Genomic DNA, 15,839 nt, shown 5'->3' with positions numbered 1-15,839 from the left:
TCTATTATCTAACAATAAAAGTATTTTGAAAATAGTTACTTGATGTCTTTCCTGAAGACGGAATTGGGAGGAGCGAACTTTACAGCAGATTAGTTCCGCCGTAAACCCCTTGGGCAGTGTGGGTTGTTAAACACTGGCAAGAAATGTGGAGAAAATTTTCATTTTTGAAAAAAATCTCTCTATTGGAGATTCATGTATAGTTTACTCTTTTTTTGGATGGTTTCCTCCTCATCAGGTGAAGTCCAAGGGAGTAGAAATGCTGGAGGGGGGGACAAGCAGATTATTTTGTGTTCTCCATTATTTTGTACGATATCACACCTACAATCCTATTGTGTTTTGGGAATTATTTGTTTGAGCAGTGAGTAAGTCGCCTAGTCAATGAAACTGCCTGGTACATCCTCACTCACAGATGGGCATGACTATGCGTGTGCACATACATGCATGCAATATCTCCTTTATCTGCATCTTCATTACTTTTTCACTCCTCTCCAAACATGTACAGAGGGAACAAAACCACCCAGAATCTGTATATTCACAGCAGTCCCAGTCCCAGGGCACGGGTGGGAACAGTTGGATGGGATTATCCCTAAATGTATCCCTAACCTTTGATACTAAAATTATTTTAAGTGTGATTTTAAAAACAAAATACGATTAATAAATATATACCCACAGTTACCTCCAAAGTTACTTCTTCAGAGAGCTTTTTTTTTTTTTTCTTAGGGCTACATCTGTGGCATAGGGACGTGACCAGGCTAGGGGTCAAATCAGTGCTGCAGCTGCCAGCCTATACCACAGCTCACAGAAATGCCAGAGCCTTAGCTCACTGAGCAAAGCAAGGGGTCGAACCTGTATCCTCATGGATATTGGTCAGATTCGTTTCTGCTGTGCTACAATGGGAACTCCCCAGAGAGCATTTTTAAAAGAAGAAATTATGGAACTTATCTTCATGGCAATCATCAATCATGTCAAAGGGACCTTTTTCAAAGGCAGCTTTTCTGTTCAGAGAAAGGGAAAAAGGAGCCAATCCAGGGTAGCTGTTCTCAAAGAAATGACTGAGCAAATGTAGAGAGGTGTCCTCTTCCCAACTTGGCTCTGGCTCATTTCCTTTGGTTTGCTCACCTTTCTTTTATGAAATGACCTGATTTTCCTCAACATCTTGATGATTTATTGTAAATAAGGGTTATTTATAAAAAATCTTCCTGGAGGAATAGCAGAAATTATGTAATAGTTTCCCAAGAGGCCAGCTGAGCACTGTAACACCCCTTCCTCCAATTCAGGGCAGAAACAAGAAAATAAAACCCCTTTTAACTGTTTATTCAACCAAAATAAACCTAATTCCAGGGCATGCCAAGATGTCACAGTGCCAGAGGCAAGGGGGTGAGAAACCAGAAAGGGAAAGGAGGAAAGAGATTTGTAAAATGTGGGCAAGCTGGGGGAGAAAACAGCTCACACGGCATGAGCTTCCTGCCTTCTCAGACCCTGTTTATGAAATCTGAGCTGCTGTACCCCCAGCACATGGAGCCAGGATACAGAACGGATGGAAAATGAGAAAACTTCAAGCCATTTCCGGACTTCTCCAGTGTGTCCGCACCTTTTACCAGTTGGGACCCAGACTGTACAGGTGTGAACAGCATTTCCCTCACACTGTGTCCCCAGTCCCCAGTCCTTGTTCCTGGGGGTTCAGAGGGGCTGCATGCTGGAAGGGACCTCTAAAGGTCATTCAGTTAATCCCGCTGCCTTCAGGCTACAATGCCTCACCGTTAAAGATCACATATTTTGCTTTGAAATATTCCACAATCCTTGTTGGTCGTCTGTTTCAAGGTTGAACCATTCTCTTTCCAAAATGTTTTCTACTTAGAAGTAAGAGAGAGGGGAGAGCTTTATGAAAAACAAACCCTGGTTTATATTCCTTCCTCCTGCTCTTCTCTCTGTTCGCTTCTGTCCTATCTGGCAGGTAGGGCAAGTACATCATCTTTCTTACACCGAGATTGGAGGATTACATGGTTTGTCTGTATCACTGAGCCTCTCTGGTTAGGTCTCACAGATCGTCAATGACTTTGCCTAAGTCCCCCTCACTTCATTACATTCACCCATCTCCATGAAATTCTTAGGAGAGAGTGGGAGTTTCTGTTTAACTGAGAAAAGAGTTGAGAGAGAGCAGAGCTTCCAGAACAATGCTCCTTTTCCTAGAGCTTTGTACCTGGAGGGGTGAACTTCAGCAGGAGAGCAAGAGAAGGACAACTGGCTCCTTTTCAGCAGGTGGTGGCTTCCTGGATGCAGTCTGGGGTTGTGAAGAAGAGAAAAAAAAAGTGTTTTAAAAAAAAAAAAAAAAAGCAGTTCCCATTGTGGCTCAGCGGAAATGAATCTGACTAGCATGGATGCAGGTTCTATTCCTGGCCTCGCTCAGTGGTTAGCAATCCTGTGTTGCTGTGGCTGTGGTGTAGGCCAGCAGCTACAGCTCCAATTGCCCCCCCCCCCAAAAAAAAGAGAGGTGTGTGTCATGTGTGGAGGGAGGTATTTTGTCACCTTGAAGCACGTGTTGTTCCCAGAGTTCAGAGCTCTTTTCTCAGAGTCATTATTCCAATTCTCAGTGATTGTAGCTAAAAAGAAACTTAGTGCGGCTGTCCGGCGGAAAGCTTAGGAGCACGGATACTGAATCCAGGGTCATGGGTTTTAAATGTTTCTGTATTTTCCAGCTAGGTGATCTTGGGCAAGCTATTCAGCTTCTCTAGGCCCTAGAGTAAGATGAGAATAATAATCTTGCCTTCTACATAGGGTTGTTGGGAGAATTTAATTAATATATGTGAAGCCCTAGGGTCAGTGTCTGGTACAAAGTAAATACTTAATTTCATGGATGAAGAAGCTGAAGAGCAGGTCTTAAAGTGACATCTTGGGGTCCCACAACTTTGGACTAGTATTATGGAAACCAGAAACAAGGTTTCATGGCTTTCAGAACAATCATCTTTCTATGTCATCACAGTATTGAAAAGTGGATGGAAGGTTAAAACGCATGAAAAGTGACTGTAGGGGTAAAGTTCCAAAATAATAGCTGTGAAGGGATACAAATTCCCACTGCAGTTAAAAGATGTCCAAGAACCAAGAGAGGCTCCTTAGTTGTTGAATTTTAGGATAGACGATACCTGACTGTGCTTATGGGGTAAGAAGGTGGAGACAGTGAAGCAGGTGAGGTTGAATAAACAGTGGGACATTTTTTAAAAGAGGAAATAATGGAGGAAGAGCCTAGAAGGAGATGGGAGTTCCTCCACAACTCAGGTGGAGGAATTAACCTTGAATGTCAGGAGGACATTGCCTCCTCTGAGATAGAAGAGAAGGAGGTGAAGGTGGCAGTGGTTGCAGACAGATTCTAGGTGGAAGTGACGGGAGCCTACCTGATAGCAGGGGTCAAAGTCATCTGCTGAGTAACAGGGGATGGACTTAGTAGGGGGGCTTAAGGAAGGCAGTGAGGATTTTTAGTGACCACTGTGGGAGTAGGAGAGAACATTACTATGAAACGAGGTTTGCAGAGCAGAAGGGAAGGCAGTAAATGAGAAATGACTTCTTTCCAAGATTGTGGGACTTTCTTCTAGCCATCAGAAGGCCAGATTCAAGAATGGGAATCCAGGCTGGCTGGGATAATCCAGAGTTGGAGGTTTGCAGGTGTGTAGAAGGATGAAGTACAAAAGTTGAAGGTTCTGGTGAGAAAGTCAGGAATAGAGTGATGAGAAGACTGAATGGTGGGGAGAAATGCAGGAATCAGGAAGTTGGATGTCATGAACAAAGGCCTGGAAGGATGTTGGGGTCAGACCCAAGACACTGAGATCTGAGACCTTAAAGGTGGAGCAGTTCTGGGAGATTACCAAATCTCCAGGGTAGTCTCGAAAGCGAGTAGCTAGAGGAGAGTAGTATGAGGCAAGCAGTCCACTCACAGCCTATTCTTTGGATAGGAAAACTGGGGTCCCTTCCCAGATCCCACTTGGTAGTGGTCGGGTGCCTAGGGTCCTTCCCCCTCATTCCACTTTTCTGACTGTAATTCGACCTCAAAATTTCTATCACGGATGTCATCCTGAAACTCCTATGAAGGAAACTTACATTCGACACAGCCACTGCAAATACAATATTCCTGGATTGGCTTTGCATCAGAGATTGACCCAGGCCCCATCCCACCATGTTAGAGACTTTCCATCCAACTCTCTCTTTTGACAGAGGCACTGACAAAGATTCTTTGCTTAACCAAACTTTAGTCAAGCTCCTGAACCTTCTCCTATGTCTCTCTGTGCATTTCTTCGTAAAATCCAGTAAGAATTTTAGTCAGAACCCTGCTAAATTAGTTTAACCCACGATATCTGACCAAGTTCCACATCCTCCATTCTCTCCCAGATGTCTGACTACCTAGTTTGTTTTCAGGAAGAATCCTCGTAGGTCAGTTTAGACAAAGTCCCCCTTATCCTTAATGCTTCCTCTTAGTAATTTTCCATCCACAGACTCCCGCCCTGTTCCTTAGCTATAAGTTCCCACTTGCCTGTGTAATATTCAGAACTGAGGTCTCTTATCCCATATTGCAACAGTCCCGAATAAAATCAGGTTTTACCACTTAAATTACTACGGTTCTTCTTTGACAGCACTAAGGAGTTTGAGGAATCTTCCTGATTTCAATCTTGAAAGCCTAGGGGTGTGAATCAAAGAATCACAGCATCTCCTAACAACTACTACCTGTAAATGAATGTCAATTTTTGGAACCTGCTTATATTTTGAGCATGTACCACATTCTAGAGTAATGTTACATAAATTTATCATCTCTCCATAAAGTAATAGTTTCTTACCTGCCCTAAATATGTTCTTTTCAAGCTTCAAAATATAAAGTGTGTGGATTAACATACTTTATGATTTTAGAGCTTGTTTTTTCCCAACCTTCACCTTTGCAAGGTTCATTCATATTCAGTCCCACTGCCTTCATCATACATCCTCTGAGAGTCTTGTTAATCAGGATAGTGATGATGTTTGATTAGCTTTACAGCTTTCAAAGCACTGTCTCATAACTCACCTTATTTGAGCCCCTCTGCAGTCCTAAGAGTAAGGAAGAACACCCTTCTCATCACACAGATCAGAGGGGAGTTGACTTGCCCAAGGACACATGTGACTTGGGACTTCAAATTCTGGGCTTTCCCCATACTTTAAGCACTAGAGCATTACACTTAGGAGCATGACTTTTCAGGTTCTAGGTTCAAGTCTTCGACTGTCACTTCCTATGAACTTGGATAAATTATTTAATTTCTACAAGTCTGAATAGCTTCATCATTAAAACCAGGATAGATGTTTGTATCCTGAAAGGCTGTTAGGCAGAATAAATGCAATAAAACCTATGAGTGCTCAGACTGTCATAATTACAATTCCAAATTCTTTGTCTTTCTTTAGAAAAAAAAAAATCCCTGGTCCTTTTCCTGAATCAAACAGAGACCTTGAAATTATAGTTTATTCATAGTTTTGAAAATTCTTCCATTTTTTCACTACTTAATACTTTGCCAAACTTAAGCTCATGTTTGCACACATGTCACTGAAAAAAAGTCCAACAAGAGCAGAATACACATTATTTTTAAGGGTACATGGACCATTTACCAAGATAGACTACATTTTGGGCCATGAACCAAGTTTTAATAAATTTAAAAGAATTAAAGTCATACAAAGTTTATTCACTGACTACAATGAAGTTAATGAGAAATAACAAATAGATATCCAGAAAATCCCCAAATATTTAGAATCAAATAACACATTTCTAATCATGGGTCCCCAGATCAAGGTATAAATTAAAAGAGAAATTAGAAAGTATTTTGAAATAAATTAAAATAAAAGCACAGCATATCAAATTTTGTGGGATCAAATCAGTGCTTAGAGGAAAAAGTATATGCTAATGTTATAAGCTAATATGCATAGACCAATATCTTGAGAAAAAAGATTTCAAACAAATGACCTAAACTTCCACATTAAGAAACTAAAAAAAAAGGAAGAAATAATAAAAATAAGAGCAGAAATTAATTAAGAGAAAAGAGAAAAACCATAGAGTAAAATCAATGAAGCAGAAACTGGTTCTTTAGAAAGATCAATAAAATTAATAAATGTCTACCCAGATTGATTAAAAGAAAAAATTATAACACAATATCAAACATTAAGAAATTAAGAATATCAGCAATAAAAGAGGCAGTATCACTACTTGTCTCAAATACACTGAAAAGATAAGATGATAATTTGAATAAATTTATGTCAACACATTTGGCAAATTTTGATAAATGGACAAATTCCTTGAAGAACACAAACAAGCAAAGTTCATTCCAGAAGAAGTGGAGAACCTAAAAATCCCTATATACATGTTAAAGAGACACAATCTGAAGTTATACATTTTCCCATTACAGAAACAAACAAACAAATACCTCAAGGCCCAAAGAGATTTACTGCTGAATTCTACCAAACATTTAAGGATGAAACAGTACAAATTCTACTTACATTTTTCAAGAAAAGTGAAAAGAAGGGAACATTTTCCAATTTAATCTATGAAACCAGCATGATTCTGATATGAAAACTAGAAAAAGACATTACAAAATTACAGGCTAAACTCATAAACATAGATGTAAAGACCCTTAACAAAATTCAACAGATCAAATCCAAGAATATATTAAAAAGATAAGTATCATGAAAAAAAGTGAGTTTTTTTCCGAGAATGCAAGATAGGTCTAAAATTTAAAAATCAATGTAATTAACCATATTAATCTAGAAAAAAAGAAAAATGATATGATCACCTCAAAAGATAAAAAATTGACAAGATACAACATCCACTTATGATTTTTTTAAAAAACTACCAGGAAATCAGGAATAGAAGTTAACTTTCACTTGATGAAAGCCATCTATGGAAAAACCATCAGCTGACATATTTCTTAATGGTGAAAGACAATGCTTTCCCACTAAGATTAGGAACAAGGCACATATGTCTGCTTCCAACACTTCTATTCAAATTATCCTGGATGTACAATAAGGCAAGAAAATAAATAAAAGGCATCCAGATAGAAAACTCTTTATTGTAAGATGACATGATAATTTATTTAGAAGATGCTAGAAATCTTTTAAAAGCCAAGAGAGCTAATAAAGGAGTTTTACCAAGGCATAAAAATGTGAAACATTCAGGTATAAACCTTATAAAATATGTGTAATATGGGTATTATACACATACCCCCTAAAAAGCTACAAAATATACCAAAAAAACCTATAAAATACTGATGATGAAAATCAAAGATCTAGGAGTTCCCGTCGTGGTGCAGTGGTTAACGAATCTGACTAGGAACCATGAGGTTGCGGGTTCGGTCCCTGCCCTTGCTCAGTGGGTTAACGATCCGGCGTTGCCGTGAGCTGTGGTGTAGGTTGCAGACGCGGCTCGGATCCCGCGTTGCTGTGGCTCTGGCGTAGGCTGGTGGCTACAGCTCCGATTCGACCCCTAGCCTGGGAACCTCCATATGCCCCGGGAGCGGCCCAAGAAATAGCAACAACAACAAAAGACAAAAAAAGACAAAAAAAAAAAAAAAAAAAAAGAAAATCAAAGATCTAAATAAATGGAAAGCTGGTAATACCATATTCATAGATTAGATGTTAATTCAATACAGATAAATCTATAGGTTCAATGCAATTCTAATCAAAATCTATCTCAGCAAAAAAACTTTTGTGAAAATCCATAGGTTCATTAAAATTTTTTTATGGAAAGCCAAAGGAACAATTTTTTTAAAAAGAAGAACAAAGTTGGATACTCACACTACCTGATTTCAAGATTTTCCATAAATATACAATAATCAATATAGTATAGTATTGATGCAAGAATAGATGCAGACCAATGGAACAGAATAGAGAAAACACAGACTCACACATTTACATAAATTGATTTTTGTCAAAAGGTGCAAAGGCAATTTAATGGGAAAAGAAGGCAATCCAAAGTTTTCAAAAAATGGTACTGAACCAAACAGAGAGCCATATGGAATCAAGTTAAAAACTCAGATCTTTTAAAGATATGAAATCAACTCAAAATTGGTAAGACATAAATGTAACACTTAAAGCTATAAATAATTCTCAAAAGTTAATAAGAAACAAAGTTAAATTTTAAAAAGATGGTTCACTAACAAAGAAATGCAAATGACAATAAGTGCATATAAACATGCTCAACATCATAAATCATTTTGGAAGATATTAACTAAAACCACAATGTGACACACATACTCAGATATTAAAGAGACAGTTAAACAACAACAAAAAAAAACCTTTAAGTACCAAGCCTGAAATTCTCATACATTCTTCATAGGAAGGCAAAATGGTATGGCAACTTTGAAAAATGGTTCAGCAATTTTTTTTAATCTTAAACACAGGAGTTCCCGTTGCAGCTCAATTGTTAACAAATCCAACTAGGAATCAGGAGGTTGCGGGTTCAATCCCTGGCCTCGCTCAGTGGGTTAAGGATCTGATGATGCCATGAGCTGTGGTGTAGGTTGCAGACGCAGCTTGGATCTGGCATTGCTGTGGTTGTGCTGTAGGCTGGCGGCTATAGCTACAATTTGACCCCTAGCCTGGGAACCTCCATATGCGGTGGGTGCGGCCCTCAAAAAAGACAAAAATAGATAAATAAAAATAAAATAATCTTAAATATACATTTATGCTACCCAGTAATTGGTTTCCTAGATACTTACCCAAGTGAATTGAGAGCTAATGTTCACACAATAACTTGTACATGAATGTTTATAGCTGTTTTATACATAACTGGCAAAAAGTGGAACTAAATGTTCTTCAGTTGGTGAATGGGTAAGTAAACTATGGTACATCCATACAAAGGAACTCTATTTAGCAGTAAAAAAGGAATAAGCTACTAATGCACACAAAACATGGATGGATCTCAGGTGCATTAACTAAGCCAGACTCAAATGCTACATACTGTATGGTTTCATTTATACAACATTCTTTTAAAGACAAACTATAAGGATAGGAAACAGATCAGTGGTTGCCAGAAGCTGGAGTTGGGGGAGCCAACCACAATAGATAAGAGAAGATTTTGGGTGGGGGTGGATGATGGAATGGTTCTATAATTAATTATGGTAGTAATGATCCAACTGTATTTATTTATAAAAACTAACAGAACTATACACTAAAGAGTTAACTTACTGTACTTGTATGTATATTATACCTATTTTTAAAATGAAAGAAAAAAAATCCAACAATATTCAAAGCGGTCAAGGTGACCAAGATCCATAATTAGTGAGTGGTGAAAATGGAATTTGAATTCAGTTCTATCTGAATCCAAAGCTTATGTTCATGTCAACTATAGCAGACAGTGGTATTCACATGCCCAGTTCCTCAATCTTTCTCCTGTTTTGTCAGCTAAGGAGACGTGCATATTCCACATTATCCACCACAAAACAATAGAATGTCTATGACTATGTGAAATATAAACTTCTGCATGTTAACCCACAAATTGTGGGGCTGTTTGTTACTACAGAATAACATATCCTGTTCTGACTGATGTAACCACTATGCTGCACTCCCCAGTAGTCTCCTCTTGCAAGACTGAGGATGGGTGTAAGAATGTTAGAACCTTGGAACAGCAAAGAGAAGAAAGTTGTTGAATCTCAGACATAGAAGTATAGACTCTACTGACTAAGTGATTGGGTCTCCCACATAGCTGGACATCCTGGATTCATTCTTAAAGAGCTTTGAAAGGGAAGTGGCCTGGTTGCAGAGCTCTGCTGATTCTGTGACTTAGCCCTCTGTGGCTCTGCCCAGGAGCCATTTTCCTTGGCATTAAAAAGCTGAGTCTCTTACTGGCAATCTCTCCAAAGACTGAGCCCTTTGGGCACCAAGAGTATCCAGGGGCTTCCTGTTTGGGATCTAGTGCCCTGGCTGGCTCCTGCACTTAGCGGCAATGTTTTCCTATTCAAGTTGCAATGTTCTGTGGAAAATGTGAAGCAGAAATTGTTGTGATAAGCCTGGAGCTGAGGGGCCTCTGGGGAGCAGCCCTAGTGAGCTGGGTCACCTCATTTTGTGAGGACCAGCCCTGGGGGAGGCTCCACAGGCTTAATTAAAGCCAGCAGGAACTTATTTGAAGCAAGAGGAGCAAAAGAGTGAGGGCAGCAAAGAGCAGGCTAAGCCAAACGCACCTCATCCCTCTAGAAACCAACTGGGGAGTCCAACAGGCTAGATCCGAGGTCAAAACCAATGCTTAGGACGAGTGAGGTGGGGGGGACACAAGGAGTGTTGTTGTGGGCACCAGGCATTGTGGGACAGGTGAGCAAATCTTCCAAAAGAATTAATACTAGCAGGATCAGGTTTTAGACTATTTCCCTGAAGCTTTGATGGGCACTTTAGTTTGGGATCCCTGTGCCCCCTAACCCCCACACCCCAGCTGGTTACCATGGTGATTACCAGAAGCTCAGCCCTGGGGACTAGTTTCCAAAAGAAGAGCTGTGCTCTCCCCCCAGCTTCCCAAGGTCAGCTACCTTTCCTGCCTGCCCCACCCTCTTCCCAATGCCTGGGAAATAGTCTAAAGCCTGATCCTGCTAGTATTCTTTTGGAAGATTTGCTCACCTGCCCCGGCCCAGAGAAACGTCTTCCTCCCATGGAACGTCTCCTTGCCTGCTGTTCATGGGCTTCATGGGTCCGGCATGGGTAAGGGTGTGGGTAGCAAGGGCTCCAGCTTTTATCCCTGTGCATTCCTAACCATGGCTGCTCTGGGTTCTGTCTACAAACTGGTAGGGGCTGCCTCTGGCTTCTGAGGATACCTGCCCCGTGCTATACTTTGGGCTGGAGAGGAATGGACATCTTTTTCCTTCCATAGCTGTGGGCTTTGGGAGAGTTTTTGAGAGGATTTCACTTCTAGTCCAGCAGAGGTGATAAAGGGTTGGCAACAAAAGGCCTAGGTATGCACAGCAATTTAGAGTTTGAAAATCCCTTTCATATATCTTGTCTCATTTCCAATCTGATTAACTGTGAGATCATTAGAGCAGGAATTCTCACTCCCACTGTACTGACAAGGGAAGAGAGGTCCAAGAAAAATTAGACTCACCAGTCACAAGGATAGACTCAGGAGATTTTCCTACTGCTTTAACCAGAAAGTTTTGGGATTTTTTCTGTCATATATGAGACACTGGTAAAATTTTTTTCTTCCTAATAAAAGAGAACTAGCCATACATTTTGAAGATCAACACTGATTTTTCCCGTGAGGAAATAGACCCAAAGAGGTGAAATGACTTTCCCAAGTACGTGCTACATAAGGGTCCAAGGTGGGGCCAGAACCCATTTTTTCCTCTCTCTCAACCTACATTATGGTTCTGGGCCAGAATTGTGCACTGTGACTTTATTCTCTCCTAAGTCTAGGCACTGCTGTTCTTTTCTGCCAGAATCCAGATAGAATCTCAGAATTGAGGGCAGGAAGGAGCCTCCTTAGTTCCCATCCAAGGAATGGGGTTTTACATTTCACTGTCAGGGACACCAAGGCCATGAAGAAGGGACTTTTCCCACATCACACAGTAAGTCAGAGGATGAACATGATGAACCCAGAGCCCCTGGGTCTCCAGGGCAGTGTTCTTCTACTGTGTCCCCAGGTTGCCCTGACTTCCTACCTTGAGAAATTCCTAACTCTTTCCTTATTGACATCTGGTTACCTCCCACCTTGGTCCGGGGCAGTCCCACTTTCAGAACCAGGTGAGTGCTCTTTCCAACCCACCGAATTCTTCACAGCAGTGTTTTTCCCTCTTTAGCCCTGCTCAAGCACTGGGTAAAAGGAAATGTATTTAAGACTATCTGTGCCCAAGGGAGAAAGGGTCACAAACTACTACAGAGCAGAAATGGTGAAGGTGAAGGAAGAAGGTGTCCTTCTGTTCAGGTCCCTAATTCTGGAAAATTTTTCATGGCTTCTCTCTTGAAAACCTTTAATATCACCATATAGCTGTTATACAACTTGGAAGCAGCCTCCGTAGGGGAGCTCCAGATCACCATTAAGCGAGGGGGATGGTGGGGCCATGCTCGCCTTCTGCCTTAGACACGCCTGACTCCCAGCCCCAGCCTACCCTGTCTCTGAGGGGCTCATCCAACTTCACACTCCCAACACACAGCCACCAGGACAGTGCCTGCACACAAGATATTTGCTTAATATTTATATTATTCTATTATTATACTTATTCATATAACATTACATATTAATACAAAATTATATTTATATGATATATAATGTCTACAATATACATGTTTAACACAGTATTATATGTATATATAAATGTATAGTAATATATAGTATATACTATCATTATATACTACATAGTAATATGATATTAACATTATAATATATGATATAAAATGGTACTTAATGCTAATTGATTTATTAATAATTAATACATCCCTTTATACTCATGCAGGACAAACCCCAAGGGAGACAGAAGGATCCTGAGCAATATATTACTTAGAAGAATGAGAACTAAATCCCAAATGTACTTCCCAAAAAGGCAATATCTTTAATGACTCTTTAGGACCCCTGTTCTCATTAGTTTCCACCTCCTTAACTCTAAGTTTTCTAATAGTGAAATGTACTAGCTTCTCAAACACTCCTGACATGCTATAAAATTACTGAATGGTTATCAACAGGATACTACTATGTGCTGGCCAAACCAAATAGATACGTGTCTGATGGTGTGGGGTTAAGTGGAAACATGCAATCAGCAAGTTCTGCAAGAGTCTAGATTTGGGAATGCCCACAAGTGTCTGATGATGGGGAGGATGGACCCATGGTGGCTCTGCCTTCCGTGTTTGAGTCACCGCTTTCATGAGCCTCAGTTTACTCACCTGCAATAGGGTGTGAGGTCGATGGAATTATCATCCCTCACAATGGGACTGTGAGAAATAATTAGAGAAACATTTCGAAGTGTTTGAATGAACAAATTCATATGAAAAACCACTTGAATGGGTCTCTGGGGAACAACAAACAGACTTTTACAAGTTCACAGTTACTTAGCTACGATCAGGTGATGATATTTTATTTGAGAAAAAAGAAAACATCACGTGCTGGTGGAGTTGCCCATGTCTGGGCTGAATATGGGCCATGTGGGAGGGGAGGGGGCTGCTTGTTCGAAGGCCCCTGGAGGAGCAGTCACCCTTTCCAGTCACACGCTGGCAGCATCTTCCCCACCACCTGGGTCCTGCCATCTCCCTGCCTGGATGTTTGGCTTCCCTGACATCCTCTTTCCTGGCAGGCTTCTAGTTTTACATCTTCTTCCTGGGTTTTCATTTTCTCAGCTTTTGTCTTAGTTTTAGAAAATTATCAGATGAAAATGCCTCATAAAAGTTCAATATTTAGATGTGACATATGGTGGGAACTGGTCAAAAGCATCTGTCTTCTTTACCTCTTATTTTCCATGCTATTTTTCAGGAATAGAGGGTCAGTCATAGCTCTCATTTGACAAATGTATTTTTATTTTCTATCTTTCTCTATTTTCATGTTTATATATATTTATTATTTTTTCCTTCCTTTCCATTTTTCTTCTCTCTTTTTAAAATGATCTCTAAGATTCTTAACTCAGCATGTAGCTGTAGATATCTGTGAGATGGCATAAGTGGCTTTGTCAATGCCAACAGCTCAGAGGAAAATATTCATGATGCTTTATCTCAAAACTCATATAAGCTACTCACTCTTCTCCAGATCTGAAAAGGCATATAGCTTTATTCCTTTGGGAAACCAAAGGGGCCTTCTAGGCCTCCATTCCCACATGCAGTAACAACAGGAATTTGAGAGTCCAGGAGGATGAGGAGGTGAAAATCTACTCCCATCAGCCTCACCTGAGTATGGTTCTATTCTTCCACCTTTGAGGTTGTTCAGTCACCAGGGAAATTAGCTGAGGGTAGGAGACCCAAGGCTGGGTTGGCTATGCAGTTACCACAGTATTATTTTGGTTTATCTCGTAACTTCTCTGGGCCTTGGTTTATTTATAAATAAACAGGAGAGGCTTGGATTTCAAAATTTTACCTCTTATTTTTCAGCAGTGGAGTCCTTTTCTCAAAATCTTGCACAGGACCTCATTACAGGAAACACGTAGAAGTGGAGCCGCCCTGGTTGATGGTGGGTGGGAGGGGTTGTCCACTGAATCCAGGGGCCAGGATGAGAACCAGTGGAGGAGATGCCTGCTGTGGTTCCTTCCAGTCCCAGTACCTGCTGTTTCTTCTGCCATAGCCCTGACTCCAACTGAAGATGTAGAAGAGGAGTAAAGAAGCAGAGCATCACCTTTTTCCCTGGTGTCCCAGCATCGCAGCCCTCCTTCCCTATTCCACAGTAACTGATTGAAAATATGATCCTTTGGTTGTGACCTGATAATAGGGGAAAAGGTCCAGGCCCCTCCCCACCCCCACACCAACCCACCCCACATGGTCCCACTGTCACCTTCGTCCTCATCCTCCCAGTTTCTGAGGACCTGGCAGATGTGAAGGCTGACCTGGGACATGGGAGAAGGCTGGTGGGGGGGGGAGCCGGTGACCTCACAGGGAAGATCAAAGAAGGCTGAGCTCATCTGACCCAGGCTGCAGAGTCAGGATCAGGGACAGCTGGGAGAACAGAGGCAGGGCAGAGTGCTCCAGGCAGGGAGGAAGGAGGCTCCTGTTCCTTCTCAGACATCCAGGTGGTACCTGCTTTCCCTCACCGTCATTTTTGTGGCAGAAAGCTGAGGGGGGGGGGCGCAGGAGAGTTTCTGATTGTTTTGGTTTTTTTAACTAATTCCTCATCCTCTACTACTCTCCCCCTCTTCAGACTTTATAGGAATTTTTGGTTATTCAACACACCCTCCTTCTTGTCAGACCATATTTCATTTCTCACATTCCACCCCGGGGCCTAGGTTAGCAGAGCCCAGCTGCCCTAGTTAACCTAGGTGAGATATTAAAGCCCACCCGTTCGGGAGTCACCCATCATCATGCCCGAGCCGCGGGTCTTCTCGGTGGTGAAACAGAGGTGATAACAGTTCTCATGGTATTTTCAATTAAAAATTCCTGAAATGCTTCCAACATCAGCCAGCCAGAAAGGAGGGTGATAGAGAACAAATGGTGACAAGGAGAGAAAGAGAGAGGAGAGCGAGGGGGTGGTGGGGTGGGGGAGGGGAACAAATATGTAAGAAGCCAGGAGTCAGCAAGGGGGCCAAGGAGAAGGAAACCAGAAAAAGCAAGAGGAAGAAAGATGAAGGGCGCAGATGAAGCTGCTGAAGCAGAAGGGGAGGCCTAAGAGAGAAGCAGAACCTGTGTGAGCAAAAAACGGAAACAACCAAAAGATAAAATGCTTTGGCTACAAGTCAAAAAAATGCAACCAGTTTAGCTGGTGCGTAGTTGGCATCCATTAGCCACATTTTACATAATGTCCTTAATTATTCTTCCTTTACTAGTGTTTACCATGTCCTGTATTATGCTAACCAGAAGGCCCACCCTCAAAATGTGCCTGAGACCACAGGGAAAGGAGCTACAGAGATCTAACCGTTTTCAGGAAGGAGGACAATTTAATCTCCACCCACGTCTTTTGCTGGCTATTGAGCAGTTACAGAGAACTCGGCCCAAGGTACTTGGCAAACTCATTTTGTTGAAACCGATGTGGTCATCTATCCTGTACGGGAGGGAGGTCCATCGACAAAGACAAATAGAAGAGAGATGGGGAAAGGCCTTTATGTAACATTCTGAAACAAACACACTTCAGAGTGTGTGGAGGAGGAAATGAGAACCAGTCATTTCAAAAGAAAGCTAACCAAAAGCCCAGTCCACATAAAACTGTGCAGAGGAGGGAAGTAACTGGATCACTGGGAACTACC

General features: G+C 41.3%; 1 long non-coding RNA gene across 2 annotated transcripts in view; it reads right to left on the bottom strand.

Annotated features, from left to right (window-relative positions):
* Positions 1–15,839, bottom strand: part of LOC102160652 (uncharacterized) — a 282,960-nt gene that overhangs the window by 240,351 nt on the left and 26,770 nt on the right. The window contains exon 2 of one of the 2 annotated variants that reach the window (XR_014810675.1): positions 14,027–14,242. The exons of the other annotated variant lie outside the window; for it this stretch is intronic. This is a non-coding gene — a long non-coding RNA (uncharacterized LOC102160652). The remainder of the gene's footprint in view (positions 1–14,026; positions 14,243–15,839) is intronic. 2 annotated transcript variants of the gene reach the window in all.

This window comes from Sus scrofa, chromosome 1 (assembly GCF_054392235.1).
Source record: "Sus scrofa isolate SSC_HxYL_T2T_F1_AM1 chromosome 1, Sscrofa_HxYL_maternal_Yorkshire_Landrace_v2.0, whole genome shotgun sequence".
In the NCBI taxonomy this organism is placed as follows: Eukaryota; Metazoa; Chordata; class Mammalia; order Artiodactyla; family Suidae; genus Sus; species Sus scrofa.
Note: the sequence above shows the minus strand (reverse complement) of the source record. Positions and strands in the feature narration are given on the sequence as shown.